Source organism: Hyla sarda, chromosome 2, assembly GCF_029499605.1.
Source record: "Hyla sarda isolate aHylSar1 chromosome 2, aHylSar1.hap1, whole genome shotgun sequence".
NCBI classification, from domain to species: domain Eukaryota; kingdom Metazoa; phylum Chordata; class Amphibia; order Anura; family Hylidae; genus Hyla; species Hyla sarda.
Window position 1 is genome coordinate 10,116,363 of NC_079190.1, and position 17,718 is coordinate 10,134,080.

At 43.8% G+C, this 17,718-nt stretch overlaps 1 protein-coding gene across 8 annotated transcripts in view; it reads left to right on the forward strand.

The window, feature by feature from the left end:
• The first annotated feature begins 766 nt into the window (after positions 1-766).
• The window catches only part of LOC130358215 (dicarboxylate carrier SLC25A8-like), a 44,551-nt gene continuing 27,599 nt past the window's right edge, over positions 767-17,718 (forward strand). Inside the window, exon 1 of one of the 8 annotated variants that reach the window (XM_056561124.1) lies at positions 767-877. The gene's annotated coding sequence lies outside the window, so the exon portion shown is untranslated. Of the gene's footprint in view, positions 878-3,235; positions 3,427-9,356; positions 9,479-11,321; positions 11,358-11,432; positions 11,452-14,152; positions 14,506-17,718 lie in introns of those variants that run through there. The other 7 variants (XM_056561122.1, XM_056561120.1, XM_056561128.1 and 4 more) reach the window with 7 other exon arrangements.

Below are 17,718 nucleotides of genomic sequence, written 5' to 3' on the forward strand. Positions count from 1 at the left end.
AATACCAGTGGTCTTCAACCTGCGGACCTCCAGATGTTGCAAAACTACAACTCCCAGCATGCCCGGACAGCCGTTGGCTGTCCGGGCATGCTGGGTGTTGTAGTTTTGCAACATCTGGAGGTCCGCAGGTTGGAGACCACTGTCCTATACTTTACATTGCACGGATCCCTCAACATACGATGGTTTCAACAAACGATGGTCCATTTGGAACGGATTACCATCGTATGTTGAGGGACCGCTGTACACCTAATTCTAATCCTCGCACTTGATGAAAGCAGCCACCTGATTGGTTGCTACGAGAAGCCGCTCCCTCACTCCATTACACTTCGTAATACCATTGTCCGTGGTAACCAATCAGGTAGCTGCTTTCATTTCCACTGAGAATTAAGCCGGAATCTGATTGGTTGCCATGGACCATAATATATCCGATGTGTAGTGGAGTAAGAAAGCTGCTGCTCATAGCAACCAATCAGGTTGCTTCTTTCATTTTCTCTGGTTGAGACTTCACCTGGTTGCTATGGGCAACAGTGCTGGTTTCCTGTCACTATATAGATAGAATCCTGCTTGCCAATGGCCAGTTGTCGCGTGGCAGCCCTGTCTTGGCGCTGTGTCCCACCACAATATACGGACGCTGATGAGCCGTCATTTAATATGCGCCAAAGTTGTAGTTATAACATTTCCCTTCCATCAGTAGTAAAGACTGTTTTTATCTTCCTGGCCTTATAAGAACCATAACTTTTTTTTTTAGTTTTATTAACTTTTTTTTTTTTTTTTATTATTATTGAGTGCCACCCTTTATTTAACCGTTTAATGTATTATGAAGCCACAAAAAAAAATTTATGGTAAAAACAAAAATCGAATTGCGCAATTTTGTAAGGTAATAATCTTTTATTTTTTACCATACATGTTATATTTATTCTACGGGTCAGTACTATTTCGCAGGGGGGGTGCCTGCCGCTGGGACGTGACATCACGTCTCCAGTCCCGGAAACACAGAGGTTTCCGAGACTGGAGCAGCAGCCGGGCATAGAATGGGCCTCCCGCGATCAGACATCTTATCCCCTATCCTTTGGACGGGATCGTATGTAATCAAATGCTGAAATATAAAATCAGTGAGGCGAATGGTAACGCTTTTTTTTTTTTTTTTATACACCTTTTTCGCTGTTTTATTTATAAAATCCGATTTTGTGTTTCGCAATCTTTTTAAGCTATTTCAAAGTTGCAGCTGCAGATCGAGCCCCTCGCCTGCCCCATGACGTGAGTGTATAACATAGGTGACGTATTCGCCAACTGCGGTCAAATCGCGTCTTTTCCTTGTTTACATGATGGAGAAAGTCATCCTTCATATCAGGCGCCGCTTCCTTCTCCAGCTTCCCAACCCCACCCCCCCCGCGGGCACCATTGTCACCGGATAATCACCAGGTTATACAACGCGAGATCTGTGACTGGTATTGAGGAGAAGTGTCACAGGGCTGTTGTGTAACTTCCCAGAAAATACCCTCAGGGTTCAGGACGTAGAGGAGATACCGCCTTTGGGGGGCGCTGCTTAAAGGGGTTATCCAATGATCGGAATAAAAAAAAAAAAAACTACTCAGATTGTCTTAGGACATTAAAGGGGTACTACCGTGCTGACAACTTATCTCCTATCTAAAGAATAGGGGATAAGTTGCCTGATTGCGCGGGGTCCCGCCACTGGGGACCCCCACGATCTCACACGCAGCACCCCGCTCTCATCAGGCCCCGGAGCGATGACTGCTAATCACAGGGCTGGAGTATCGTGACATCACGGCTCCGCCCCCCCATGTGACGTCACGCTCTGCCCCCTCAATGTAAGTCTATGGCAGCGGGCGAGACAGCTGTCTCGCCCCTGCCATAGACTTGCATTGAGGGGGCGGGGGCGTGATGTCACACGGGGGCAGAGCTGTGACGTCACGTCATCGGACCCGCAGCGGATGTTCGCTCGGGGGCCTGATGAGAGCGGGGTGCTGCGTGCGAGCCAGCGGCGGGACCCCGCGCGATCAGGCAACTTATCCCCTATCCTTTAGATACGGGATAAGTTGTCAGCACGGTAGTACCCCTTTAACCCTGCATCTATTATTCTACTGTGACCTATTAAATCTCCTGTATGTGACTCTAATACACCTTTCTGCCCTCCTACTTGTTCCCTTCCCCACACGCTGTCTTTAAACTACAGTTCCCAGCATCCTTTGCTGACGCTCTGTGCTAACTTCCTCCTAACTGCCGTTTACTTCTCCAGTCCCTTGGGCCCAACCCTCAGAGCGTTACTAAGCAACCATTCCCATCCTGCTTCCATCTTCTGTACTATATAAAAATGATTCTCAAAATGGGTGCCCCCATCTGTTGCAAAACTACAACTCCCAGCATTCCCAAAAAATCCATCTGTAAACCCCCTCACTTCCTCAGTTATCAGATCCTTTCTTCTGTGCTGTTTTATTTCTGGGGGCGTGGCTTACGTGGACGTAGAGGCAGCATAAAAGTCACATGATCTCTGTCTCCAAGGCTTAAGTGGACTCAGAGGCAGCATAAAAGTCACATGATCTCTGTCTCCAAGGCTTACGTGGACTCAGAGGCAGCATAAAAGTCACATGATCTCTGTCTCCAAGGCTTACGGGGACTCAGAGGCAGCATGAAAGTCACATGATCTCTGTCTCCAATGGTGGGGGCCAGAGGCAGTTAGGGGAAGAAATCCAAGACAGAGTGGACACAGGATGGTGCATTTTCCTGCATTTCGCACATTTTGTGCTTCGATATGATTTATTTAATTCCCTCATGTAATGATAAATATAAATTCCTATGCAAGTAATTAAAAGTAATGCTCCATTGCAGAGCTATAGCTCTGCAATGGAGCATTACTTTTAATTACTTGCATACGAAGTTATATTTATCATTACATGAGGGAATTAAATAAATCACATTTTACTTAACTGGACTACCCCTTTAAGTTCTAGTTCCACCACAGCAGATGAGTCTCAGGTTGGAGACCCCCAGATCTACAGTATACACCAGTGTTCCCCAACCTTTGAAACTCCAACTGTTGTAAAACTACAACTCCCATTATGCACAGATTGCCATTGACCATGGCCTGTACTTGGCCAACTGTCAGGGCATGATGGGAGTTGTAGTTTTGGAACAGCTGGAGACTCACAGATTGGGAAACACTGGTGTATACTGTAGATCTGGGGTCTTCTACCTGTAACTCTTCATCTGTGATGAGGACATGTACGTGCCTTCGGCTGTCTGGGCATGCTGGGAGTTGTAGTTTTTCAAACATTGCAAGAAAGAAGAACCGAGCTGGCATGGAGATAATGGTGGCCAACATTTGGCAACCAAGACTGGTGAAAGCTGAGGAAGTCCAACAGGTGCTATGGCATCATCCACTGGGGGTAACCCAACATGGTGGGGATGGTAAGTAATAAATCATGTAATCCAACATGGCAGTGATGGTAAGCGATGAATTATGTAACCCAATATAGCGGTTGTGGTAAGTGATGGCTTATGTAACCCAATATAGCGGTTGTGGTAAGTGATGGCTTATGTAACGCAACATGTTGTTGGTGATGGCAAGTGATGAATTATGTAACCAAATAGGGCGGTTGTGGTAAGTGTTGGATTATGTAACCCAATATGGCGGTTGTGGTAAGTGATGGATTATGTAACCCAATATGGCGGTTTTGGTAAGTGATGGATTATGTAACCCAATATGGTGGTTTTGGTAAGTGATGGATTATGTAACCCAATATAGCGGTTTTGGTAAGTGATGGATTATGTAACCCAATACGGCGGTTGTGGTAAGTGATGGCTTATGTAACCCAACATGTCATTGGCAATGGCAAGTGATGAATTATGTAACCCAATAGGGCAATTGTGGTAAGTGTTGGATTATGTAACCCAATATGGCGGTTGTGGTAAGTGATGGATTATGTAACCAAATATGGTGGTTTTGGTAAGTGATGGATTATGTAACCCAATATGGTGGTTTTGGTAAGTGATGGATTATGTAACCCAATATGGCGGTTTTGGTAAGTGATGGATTATGTAACCCAATATGGCGGTTGTGGTAAGTGATGGCTTATGTAACCCAACATGTCATTGGCAATGGCAAGTGATGAATTATGTAACCCAATAGGGCAATTGTGGTAAGTGTTGGATTATGTAACCCAATATGGCGGTTGTGGTAAGTGTTGGATTATGTAACCAAATAGGGCGGTTGTGGTAAGTGTTGGATTATGTAACCCAATAGGGCGGTTGTGGTAAGTGATGAATTATGTAACCAAATAGGGCGGTTGTGGTAAGTGTTGGATTATGTAACCCAATATGGCGGTTGTGGTAAGTGATGGATTTTGTAACCCAATATGGCGGTTTTGGTAAGTGATGGATTATGTAACCCAATATGGCGGTTGTGGTAAGTGATGGATTATGTAACCAAATATGGTGGTTTTGGTAAGTGATGGATTATGTAACCCAATATGGTGGTTTTGGTAAGTGATGGATTATGTAACCCAATATAGCGGTTTTGGTAAGTGATGGATTATGTAACCCAATATGGCGGTTTTGGTAAGTGATGGATTATGTAACCCAACATGTCATTGGCAATGGCAAGTGATGAATTATGTAACCCAATAGGGCAATTGTGGTAAGTGTTGGATTATGTAACCCAATATGGCGGTTGTGGTAAGTGTTGGATTATGTAACCCAATATGGCGGTTGTGGTAAGTGATGGATTATGTAACTCAATATGGTGGTTGTGGTAAGTGATGGATTATGTAACCCAATATGGCGGTTGTGGCAAGTGATGGATTATGTAACTCAATATGGTGGTTGTGGTAAGTGTTGGATTATGTAACCCAATATGGCGGTTGTGGTAAGTGATGGATTATGTAACTCAATATGGGGGTTGTGGTAAGTGATGGATTATGTAACCCAATAGGGCGGTTGTGGCAAGTGATGGATTATGTAACCCAATATGGCGGTTGTGGCAAGTGATGGATTATGTAACCCAATATGGCGGTTGTGGCAAGTGATGGATTATGTAACCCAATATGGCGGTTGTGGCAAGTGATGAGTTGTGTAACCCAATATGGCGGTTGTGGCAAGTGATGGATTATGTAACCCAATATGGCGGTTGTGGCAAGTGATGAGTTGTGTAACCCAACATCGTGGCGGTACATGATGCCTACTTGTTTTTCGTATATGGGGATATTTACAACTACAGATCCAGCGGGCCCCACAGACACCACCTGGTCATCAAATACGGGGGGGGGGTCACACACCTCCTGCAACAAGGCTTCTGATTGGTGGAGCCCACCAGCTGACAGGAATTATTTATTGTGCTGAGTCATCGACCCCCCCGAACACCGTAATAGCTTTCATGTGAGGATCGGAGCTCATCTGCTGCAAGGAGGCAAATATTTCCTAGATGTTTACAGTGACAACGTTTTTTGCCGAAAAAACTAAATGACACAAAAACTTGTGAATGTACCGTACATATGAAAATTATGAAAATCACTCCAATAAAAGCACAAAAAAATAAAATTATAATAATAAAAAGTCTTTTTAATCTGATATTAAAGGAACATGCTTAGTACTAAATTACCAGATAGTCTGCACAGGCATATAGGGGAACATTAACTATGTGCAGCATTTTGGCGTGCCACAAGTTAGTAAGCTCCACCCATTTTTGGTACACATGCCCTGATGCCCAACACAGAAAAATAAACCAGCTATAGGCTGCCATAGGTTTCTGCGACTTTTGGTGAGCACAAAGTCCATGGGAGCTCCCTTCCAGCTTTGCTCTGCCTTCTTCTCTCCCTTGGCGGGAACGGAGCAGGCACTTAAAATGTCTCCACAATTTTGCTCAAAAATAGCATTATTTGATCAAAATCACCATTTCTATGCAAAAAAAAATCTGCAACTTTTGACCAGGGCAGTAGCTCCCATAAGGCGACTGAGGCGATTATACAGGACACCCCTTTGTCACTCGTAAACCCCTCTGTCACCCCCCCCCCCCCCTCTACACCCCTCTGCATCCCTGTCTCCCATGTACACCTCTCTTTCTCTGTGTGGGGTGAGACTGGAGGCATTGTGTGTGGGGTGAGGTTGGAGGCATTGTGTGTGGGGTGAGGCTGGAGGCACTGTGTGTGGGGAAGGCTGGAGGCATTGTGTGTGGGGAAGGCTGGAGGCATTGTGTGTGGGGTGAGGTTGGAGGCATTGTGTGTGGGGTGAGGCTGGAGGCACTGTGTGTGGGGAAGGCTGGAGGCATTGTGTGTGGGGTGAGGCTGGAGGCATTGTGTGTGGGGTGAGGCTGGAGGCATTGTGTGGGGTGAGGCTGGAGGCATTGTGTGTAAGGGTGAGGCTGGAGGCATTGTGTGTGGGGTGAGGCTGGAGGCATTGTGTGTAAGGGTGAGGCTGGAGGCATTGTGTGTGGGGTGAGGCTGGAGGCATTATGTGTGGGGTGAGGCTGGAGGCATTGTGTGTGGGGTGAGGCTGGAGGCATTGTGTGTGGGGTGAGGCTGGAGGCATTGTGTGTGGGGTGAGGCTGGAGGCATTGTGTGTGGGGTGAGGCTGGAGGCATTGTGTGTGGGGTGAGCCTGGAGGCATTGTGTGTGGGGTGAGGCTGGAGGCATTGTGTGTGGGGTGAGGTTGGAGGCATTGTGTGTGGGGAAGGCTGGAGGAATATGGGTAAGAGGCATTGTGTGTGTGTGCGCACGCGCTTGTGAGGGGGGGGGGGCTGGAGGCATTTGAGTGAGGCTGGAAACATTGTGTGTTGTGGGAAGCCTGGTGGCATTGTGTTTGGAGGAGACTGGAGGCATTTGAGGGGAAAAGGGGAGGATAATGCAGGAAAAGTGCAGAGCCTAATATGTTTGTGTTGCAGGTTCTGCCCTAAGGAGTTTTGTCTGGAAGAGATCATCACGATGTCCTGGGCCAGGTGGGGAAGAAAAGAAAAAGAGAATGAATCCGATCAGTGAATATGTCATATAGCAGTACTGTAATCTACATTACATGTAAAAAATTATAATTCAGTAGGGGTGGCCTCCGAAAAAAATAATTTCTGAGCGGTGCCCTGAGTCCAAATGAGGGAGGGACACAATCTTCTGTTCTTGCCTCAGGCGCAAAAGGAGCGAACTACAGCTCTGCTTTTTACTATGAGCGCCACTGGAGGGGTTTAGTAAATGACCCCCATGAAGTTTATAACACACACTAGTTAGGTTTCGTTCACACAAGCGGATGTTTTGCGAGTGTTAAAGTCAATGTAATCTTCTGCGGATTTTCTGCTGCTGATCTGCCCGTGTGAACGTACCCTAAGGCCTTGTTCACACGGCGGAAAAAACAGGCAGATATTCCGCAAATAGCAGGTGACAGCGCTATATGCCAGCAGTCAGAAATGCGATGTCTCCATAGACGGCACTGCTTGTCCGAGCCGATTCCGATGAAAGAATTGACATGTCAGTTGTTTCGAATGAGGCTGGAATCAGAATTTCTGCGGCGTAAACATCTGCCTTGGAAATTCTGCACAGTGCACGGTGCAGGAGTATTTAATTGAAAACAATGGGACTCTGCTGCAACAGAATTTTTTAGCTAAATTTTTCCACCGGATGCTGCTTGGAAATTTGGCCATGTGAACATGGCCTAAGGGTGGAGATCCTTCAGGAAGACCCAGAGCCGAAAGTGACAATCGCCATAAGCCCAGGTTCACACAGCGCAAAATTCACTGGCCCATTTTATTTTACACGCGATTTTCATGCCAGAGTATCATACGCCGTGTGTACTGTGTGAACATACACTAAAAAAGAATCTGCTCCCGTCACTTGGGGGTTATGCGCGAGATGTATGATGCCATGTGACAATGCACTGCGAACCGCATGCGATAGGTAGGTTCTGAAAAATGGGGAGACACTGAACGATGGGGGGTGGGGGGAGATTTACGGAGAACGGCGCAGCGTCTCATATTGTGGTCATAAGTAAATATCCGCTGGTGTAAGATGCGCCAGATGCGTTGAGGCACAAGGGAGTATCCATCAGACTGGAGGAGATTTCTGGCGTAAGTTATGTAAAATTTGACAGGGGAGGGGGGGTGGGGACTTTTTGGCTGTGCGAAAAAGTAGCTAATTTACTAAAAACTATAATTTACTAAAAAATTATAATTTACTAAAAATAATAATTTACTAAAAAAATAATTTACTAAAAATAATTTATTAAAAACAATAATTTGCTAAAAATAATAATTTAATTTACTAAAAATAATAATTTACTTTAACTTACTTAAAAAAATAATAAACTAATTTACTAAAATAATCATTTACTAATTTACTAAAAATAACAATTTGCTAAAAATAATGATTGACTAATTTACTAAAAATTATAATAATAATTGACTAATTTACTAAAAATAATAATTGACTAATTTTCTTAAAATAATTGACTAATTTACTAAAATAATTTACTAAAAATATTTTACTAATTTAATAAAAATAATAATTTACTAAAAATAATAATTAACTCATTTACTAAAAATAATAATAATAATAATTGACTATGTTACTAAAAATAGACTCATTTACTAAAAATATTTGACTAATTTACTAAAAAATAATAATTGACTAATTTACTAAAAATAATAATTTACTCATTTACTACTTTACTAAAATAAATAATTCCCTAAAAATAATATTTTACTAATTTACTAAAAATAATAATTAACTAAAAAATAATTTGCTAAAAATAATTGACTCATTTACTAAAAATTATAATTGACTAATTTAATAAAAATAATAATTTACTGCCGTAATTTACTAAAAAAAATAATAATTTACAAAAAATTATAATTCATTATTTTTTGTAAATTAAAAAATTATTTTTAGTAAATTAAATTTTTTTTGTAAATTACGGTAGTAAATTATTATTTTTATTAAATTAGTCAATTATAAGTTTAAGTAAATCAGTCAGTTACTGTATTATTATAATTTTTAGTAAATGAGTCCATTATTTTTAGCAAATTATTTTTAGGAAATTATTATTTTTAGTAAATTAGTAAATCATAATAATTTACTAATTTACTAAAAATAATAGTTTACATAAAAACTAATAGTTTACTCATTTACTAAAAAATAATAATTTTCTAATTTACTTTAAAAAAAAAAAAAAAAATCGAAACGCAGGGCAAAAATTTGCGCCAGAAAATTGACGCGCACAGTTAATAAACTGCACCATTCTGTCTGCTGAACAAGTGTATCTAAGCCCATGATGTGTGGCCATCACGTCTATTAGGAGCAGGCACAGCTTTTCTATGATACGGTCGGTGTCCTTAGGTTCCCCCCCCTTATTTGTTGTGACGGCAGCCATGATGTGACTCGGCAGCGCCTTATCACCGTCCTGCAGACCAGAGGGTTCATATATATGTAAGACGTGTACACACCATGGACCGACTGATCTCATGCTCATCCAGATCCTCCAGGTGCATGTGAGTTCTCTGTCTGATCGCGTCTCGTATATACATGGGCAACAGGGGATACAAATCTCAGTGCCTTAGAGCGGTGTTTCCAAACCAGCTGTTGCAAAACTACAACTCCCAGCATGCCCGGACAGCCGGAGGCTGTCCGGGCATGCTGGGAGATGTAGTTTTGCAACAGCTGGAGGCACCCTGCTTGGGAAACACTGCCTTAAAGAATACAGAAGTGACTGTGTGAGTATTTATTGTATTTATTAACAAGATCTACGTGTCTCCATGGTAACAGACTACAAACAACCCCTCTTGTAGTCTGATGCTGCAGTCCTGTGTTACTCCCTTCTGGAGATGGGAATACCCCTTTAATTCCTTGAGATCCTCACTCGGCAGCGTCCCTGAGGCGACCTCACCTTGGCGGACAGTGCGGGGGCGCTCCGGAGTACACAGACACATTATCACCAATCCGTACACCGCCCGCCATCCCTCCGAGAACAAGACATAATGCTCAGACATAAACCGTATACAAGGACGAGTGTATCTAAGCCTCTCATGTGCGATACTGTCTGCTGAGCCCCTGTATCTAATCTAAACATGTAACAAGTAGTGTTGAGAACGAATATTCGTAATTCGCGAAGGTTTAGAATATGGTGCTATATGTTCATAATGACGAATATTTTGTTTATTTTTTGTTTTTTTCATATGCAAATTTTATGCAAATATTTTATGCAAATTTTCACATGGAAAAAAAGTGAACGAACAGCGAATTTCGCGACGATAGGACGAATAATCGTTCATATATTCGCTAAATATCGCAAATTCGAATATGGCCCCTGCCGCTCATCACTAGTAACAAGTTATAGTGTCTGCTATGTGTATCTAAGCCTGTCATGTGTGATACTGTCTGCTGAGCCCCTGTATCTAATCTAAACATGTAACAAGTTATAGTGTCTGTGTATCTAAGCCTGTCATGTGTGATACTGTCTGCTGAGCCTCTGTATCTAATCTAAACATGTAACAAGTTATAGTGTCTGTGTATCTAAGCCTGTCATGTGTGATACTGTCTGCTGAGCCCCTGTATCTAATCTAAACATGTAACAAGTTATAGTGTATGTGTATCTAAGCCTGTCATGTGTGATACTGTCTGCTGAGCCTCTGTATCTAATCTAAACATGTAACAAGTTATAGTGTCTGTGTATCTAAGCCTGTCATGTGTGATACTGTCTGCTGAGCCCCTGTATCTAATCTAAACATGTAACAAGTTATAGAGTCTGCTATGTGTATCTAAGCCTATCGTGTGTGATCCCTTCTGCATAAATCTTGTATCTAAGCCTCTCCTGTGTGATACTACATGCAGCTAGGAAGAATGTATCCCAACCTACCGTGTGTGTGATACTGTCTGCTGAGCCCATGTATCTAATCTTAGCATGTATAATACTGTATTTCTGAGCTGGTGTATCTAATCCTATGATGCAGGATACTGTTTGCTGAGCCAATGTATCTAAGCTCATCGTGTGTGATTTTATCTACGGCCAGGTACAATGTATCTAACTCTATCATATGTACTGCTGTCTGCTGAGCCGATGTATCTAAGCCTGTCATGAGTTATCCTTTCTGCAGGGATGATGTATCTAAGTCTCTGCTGTGTGATACTATCTGCCGTTAGGAACAATGGGCGAGATTTATTAAATCCTATACAGAGGGAAAGATGTGCAGTTGCCCATAGCAACCAATCCGATCGCTTCTTTAGTTTTTCAAAATGAAAGGATCCAATTGATTGGTTGCTATGGGCAACGGCACAACTTTTTTTTCTGAATGGAATTTGATAAATCTCCAATGTATCTCAATCTACCATGTGTGATACTGTCTGCTGAGCCCATGTATCTAATCTTAACATGTATCACACCGTGCTTTTGAGCTGGTGTATCTAATCCAACGATGTAGCATACAGTGTACCTAAGCTTATTATGTGTGATAATATCTAGAGACAGGTGCAATGTATCTAATACTATCATATGGAACGCTGTCTGCTGAGCTGCTGTTATCTTTTCTTCAGAGATGGTGTATCTAAGCCTGTCATGTGTGATCCTGTCTGCAGGGATGGTGTATCTAAGCCTGTCATGTGTGATCCTGTCTGCAGGGATGGTGTATCTAAGCCTGTCATGTGTGATCCTGTCTGCAGCGATGGTGTATCTAAGCCTGTCATGTGTGATCCTGTCTGCAGGGATGGTGTATCTAAGCCTGTCATGTGTGATCCTGTCTGCAGGGATGGTGTATCTAAGCCTGTCATGTGTGATCCTGTCTGCAGGGATGGTGTATCTAAGCCTGTCATGTGTGATCCTGTCTGCAGGGATGGTGTATCTAATTCTGTCATGTGTGATCCTGTCTGCAGGCATGGTGTATCTAAGCCTGTCGTGTGATCCTGTCTGCAGGGATGGTGTATCTAAGCCTGTCATGTGTGATCCTGTCTGCAGGGATGGTGTATCTAAGCCTGTCATGTGTGATCCTGTCTGCAGGGATGGTGTATCTAAGCCTGTCATGTGTGATCCTGTCTGCAGAGATGATGTATCTAAGTCTGTCATGTGTGATTCTGTCTGCAGGGATGGTGTATCTAAGCCTGTCATGTGTGATCCTGTCTGCAGAGATGGTGTATCTAAGCCTGTCATGTGTGATACTATCTGCAGAGATGGTGTATCTAAGCCTCTCCTGTGTGATACTATCTGCAGAGATGATGTATCTAAGCCTCTCCTGTGTGATACTATCTGCAGAGATGATGTATCTAAGCCTCTCCTGTGTGATACTATCTGCAGAGATGATGTATCTAAGACCCTCCTGTGACATACTATCTGCAGAGATGATGTATCTAAGCCTCTCCTGTGTGATACTATCTGCAGAGATGATGTATCTAAGCCTCTCCTGTGTGATACTATCTGCAGAGACCGTGTATCAAAGCCTCTCCTGTGTGATACTATCTGCAGAGATGATGTATCTAAGCCTCTCCTGTGTGATACTATCTGCAGGTGACAACCTGATGTAATGCCGTCATATAGGTGCTCACCCAACAGCTGGTTAGTAAACATGTCACTCAGTGTATCTAAGCCTGTCATGTGTGATTCTGTCTGCAGGGATGGTGTATCTAAGCCTGTCATGTGTGATCCTGTCTGCAGGGATGGTGTATCTAAGCCTGTCATGTGTGATCCTGTCTGCAGGGATGGTGTATCTAAGCCTGTCATGTGTGATCCTGTCTGCAGGGATGGTGTATCTAAGCCTGTCATGTGTGATCCTGTCTGCAGGGATGGTGTATCTAAGCCTGTCATGTGTGATCCTGTCTGCAGGAATGGTGTATCTAAGCCTGTCATGTGTGATCCTGTCTGCAGGGATGGTGTATCTAAGTCTGTGCGTGATCCCTTCTACTTTGACAATGTATCTAAACGTCTCCTGTGTGATACTATCTGCAGAGATGATGTATCTAAGCCTCTCCTGTGACATACTATCTGCAGAGACCGTGTATCTAAGCCTCTCCTGTGTGATACTATCTGCAGAGATGATGTATCTAAGCCTCTCCTGTGTGATACTATCTGCGGAGATGATGTATCTAAGCCTCTCCTGTGTGATACTATCTGCAGAGATGACGTATCTTAGCCTCTCCTGTGTGATACTATCTGCAGAGATGACGTATCTAAGCCTCTCCTGTGTGATACTATCTGCAGAGATGATGTATCTAAGCCTCTCCTGTGTGATACTATCTGCAGAGATGATGTATCTAAGCCTCTCCTGTGTGATACTATCTGCAGAGATGATGTATCTAAGCCTCTCCTGTGTGATACTATCTGCAGGTGACAACCTGATGTAATGCCGTCATATAGGTGCTCACCCAACAGCTGGTTAGTAAACATGTCACTCAGTGTATCTAAGCCTGTCATGTGTGATTCTGTCTGCAGGGATGGTGTATCTAAGCCTGTCATGTGTGATCCTGTCTGCAGGGATGGTGTATCTAAGCCTGTCATGTGTGATCCTGTCTGCAGGGATGGTGTATCTAAGCCTGTCATGTGTGATCCTGTCTGCAGGGATGGTGTATCTAAGCCTGTCATGTGTGATCCTGTCTGCAGGGATGGTGTATCTAAGCCTGTCATGTGTGATCCTGTCTGCAGGAATGGTGTATCTAAGCCTGTCATGTGTGATCCTGTCTGCAGGGATGGTGTATCTAAGTCTGTGCGTGATCCCTTCTACTTTGACAATGTATCTAAACGTCTCCTGTGTGATACTATCTGCAGAGATGATGTATCTAAGCCTCTCCTGTGACATACTATCTGCAGAGACCGTGTATCTAAGCCTCTCCTGTGTGATACTATCTGCAGAGATGATGTATCTAAGCCTCTCCTGTGTGATACTATCTGCGGAGATGATGTATCTAAGCCTCTCCTGTGTGATACTATCTGCAGAGATGACGTATCTTAGCCTCTCCTGTGTGATACTATCTGCAGAGATGACGTATCTAAGCCTCTCCTGTGTGATACTATCTGCAGAGATGATGTATCTAAGCCTCTCCTGTGTGATACTATCTGCAGAGATGGTGTATCTAAGCCTCTCCTGTGTGATACTATCTGCAGAGATGATGTATCTAAGCCTCTCCTGTGTGATACTATCTGCAGAGATGATGTATCTAAGCCTCTCCTGTGTGATACTATCTGCAGAGATTACGTATCTAAGCCTCTCCTGTGTGATACTATCTGCAGAGACCGTGTATCTAAGCCTCTCCTGTGTGATACACAGCAGGCACTGTGTATGTGGTGTTATGATCCTCTGTTGGGATCAGGTTCCTCCTCGGGGCCCGGCTGTAGATCTGGACATAATGTTACCATGACCGGGCCCTCCACCAGCCCCTCATTCTCATTGGCTGAGCTCCACGCCTCCAGCCAATCACAGCGCCCGGTGATCAGTGCTGCGGTCACTGTTGTTCCAGGAATGAGACGTCCATGACGCAGAGGAAACTGTGACAGGACAGGAGAGCGCCCCCAAAATATCACTCCGACAGTCAACATGTTGTCAGCATTTCCCTTTTTATTGTTATATCTGATTCTGGGAAAGCTGGGTGACAATGAATATGGCCGCTATGAATATGGCCACTACTACAGCTTTCGAACTGACCTCGGGTCGTGGTTGACTTGTAATGTCTGAACGACCCCTAATATAAGGGTGACAACCTGATGTAATGCCGTCATATGTGTGATTCTGTCTGCAGGGATGATGTATCTAAGCCTCTCCTGTGTGATACTATCTGCAGGTGACAACCTGATGTAATGCCGTCATATGTGTGATTCTGTCTGCAGGGATGGTGTATCTAAGCCTGTCATGTGTGATCCTTAGATGATGTATCTAAGCCTCTCCTGTGTGATACTATCTGCAGGTGACAACCTGATGTAATGCCGTCATATAGGTGCTCACCCAACAGCTGGTTAGCAAACATGTCACTCAGTGTATCTAAGCCTGTCATGTGTGATCCTGTCTGCAGGGATGGTGTATCTAAGCCTGTCATGTGTGATTCTGTCTGCAGAGATGGTGTATCTAAGCCTGTCATGTGTGATCCTGTCTGCAGGGATGGTGTATCTAAGCCTGTCATGTGTGATCCTTAGATGATGTATCTAAGCCTCTCCTGTGTGATACTATCTGCAGGTGACAACCTGATGTAATGCCGTCATATAGGTGCTCACCCAACAGCTGGTTAGCAAACATGTCACTCAGTGTATCTAAGCCTGTCATGTGTGATCCTGTCTGCAGGGATGGTGTATCTAAGCCTGTCATGTGTGATTCTGTCTGCAGAGATGGTGTATCTAAGCCTGTCATGTGTGATCCTGTCTGCAGGGATGGTGTATCTAAGCCTGTCATGTGTGATCCTTAGATGATGTATCTAAGCCTCTCCTGTGTGATACTATCTGCAGAGATGATGTATCTAAGCCTCTCCTGTGTGATACTATCTGCAGGTGACAACCTGATGTAATGCCGTCATATAGGTGCTCACCCAACAGCTGGTTAGCAAACATGTCACTCAGTGTATCTAAGCCTGTCATGTGTGATCCTGTCTGCAGGGATGGTGTATCTAAGCCTGTCATGTGTGATTCTGTTTGCAGGGATGGTGTATCTAAGCCTGTCATGTGTGATCCTGTCTGCAGGGATGGTGTATCTAAGCCTGTCATGTGTGATTCTGTCTGCAGGGATGGTGTATCTAAGCCTGTCATGTGTGATCCTGTCTGCAGGGATGGTGTATCTAAGCCTGTCGTGTGATCCTGTCTGCAGGGATGGTGTATCTAAGCCTGTCATGTGTGATCCTGTCTGCAGGGATGGTGTATCTAATTCTGTCATGTGTGATCCTGTCTGCAGGGATGGTGTATCTAATTCTGTCATGTGTGATCCTGTCTGCAGGGATGGTGTATCTAAGCCTGTCGTGTGATCCTGTCTGCAGGGATGGTGTATCTAAGCCTGTCATGTGTGATCCTGTCTGCAGGGATGGTGTATCTAAGCCTGTCATGTGTGATCCTGTCTGCAGGGATGGTGTATCTAAGCCTGTCATGTGTGATCCTGTCTGCAGGGATGGTGTATCTAAGCCTGTCATGTGTGATCCTGTCTGCAGGGATGGTGTATCTAAGCCTGTCATGTGTGATCCTGTCTGCAGGGATGGTGTATCTAAGCCTGTCATGTGTGATCCTGTCTGCAGGGATGGTGTATCTAAGCCTGTCATGTGTGATCCTGTCTGCAGGGATGGTGTATCTAAGCCTGTCATGTGTGATCCTGTCTGCAGGGATGGTGTATCTAAGCCTGTCATGTGTGATCCTGTCTGCAGGGATGGTGTATCTAAGCCTGTCATGTGTGATTCTGTTTGCAGGGATGGTGTATCTAAGCCTGTCATGTGTGATCCTGTCTGCAGGGATGGTGTATCTAAGCCTGTCATGTGTGATTCTGTCTGCAGGGATGGTGTATCTAAGTCTGTGCATGATCCCTTCTACTCTGACAATGTATCTAAGCCTCTCCTGTGTGATACTATGTACAGAGATGGTGTATCTAAGCCTCTCCTGTGTGATACTATCTGCAGAGATGGTGTATCTAAGCCTCTCCTGTGTGATACTATCTGCAGAGATGGTGTATCTAAGCCTCTCCTGTGTGATACTATCTGCAGGTGACAACCTGATGTAATGCCATCATATAGGTGCTCACCCAACAGCTGGTTAGTAAACATGTCACTCAGTTTCGTTCAGGTCTGCTTTTCAGGACTCTAGGAAAGCGGAGACAGCTGCCAAATCTAAAGGCTACCGCTGAGATCTGGGGGGGGGGGGGGGGGGGGAGAGACAGAGCGACCCCCCCCACCCCCGTTCTCCTCAGATTTCAGTGGCACCTTTATGGGTGTGTAGCTTGTTCATCCATAAACCATGCCACTTACCGAAATCTGGAATACATTAAAGGGGTACTCCAATGGAAAACCTTTATTATTATTATTATTTTATTTTTTTTAAATCAACTGGTGCCAGAAAGTTAAACAGATTTGTAAATTACTTCTATTAAAAAATCTTAATCCTTCCAGTACTTATTAGCTGCTGAATACTACAGAGGAAATTCTTTTCTTTTTGGAACACAGAGCTCTCTGCTGACATCACGAGCACAGTGCTCTCTGCTGACACCTCTGTCCATAATAAGAAATGTCCAGAGTAGGAGAAAATCCCCATAGCAAACATATGCTGCTCTGGACAGTTCCTAAAATGGACAGAGATGTCAGCAGAGAGCACTGTGCTCATGATGTCAGCAGAGAGCTCTGTGTTCCAAAAAGAAAAGAATTTCCTCTGTAGTATTCAGCAGCTAATAAGTACTGGAAGGATTAAGATTTTTTTAATAGAAGTAATTTACATATCTGTTTAACTTTCTGGCACCAGTTGATTTAAAAAAAATAATATGTTTTCCACCTGAGTATCCCTTTAATACAACGTGTGTCTCCAGCTGTTGCAAAACTACAACTCCCAGCATGCCCGGACAGCCGAAGGCTGTCCGGGCATGCTGGGAGTTGAAGTTTTGCAAATACATATGCAAATTTGTTGTGTATACATGTGAATACTTGCCAACATCTAAACCTCTAGAATCAGGACATTTTAAAGGGGTACTCCAGAGGGGAAAATGTCTTAAAACCAACTGGAGGCAAAAAGTAAATTTGTAAATTACTCCTATGTAAAAAAAAAATCTTAATCCTTCCAGTACTTATCAGCTGCGGTATGCTC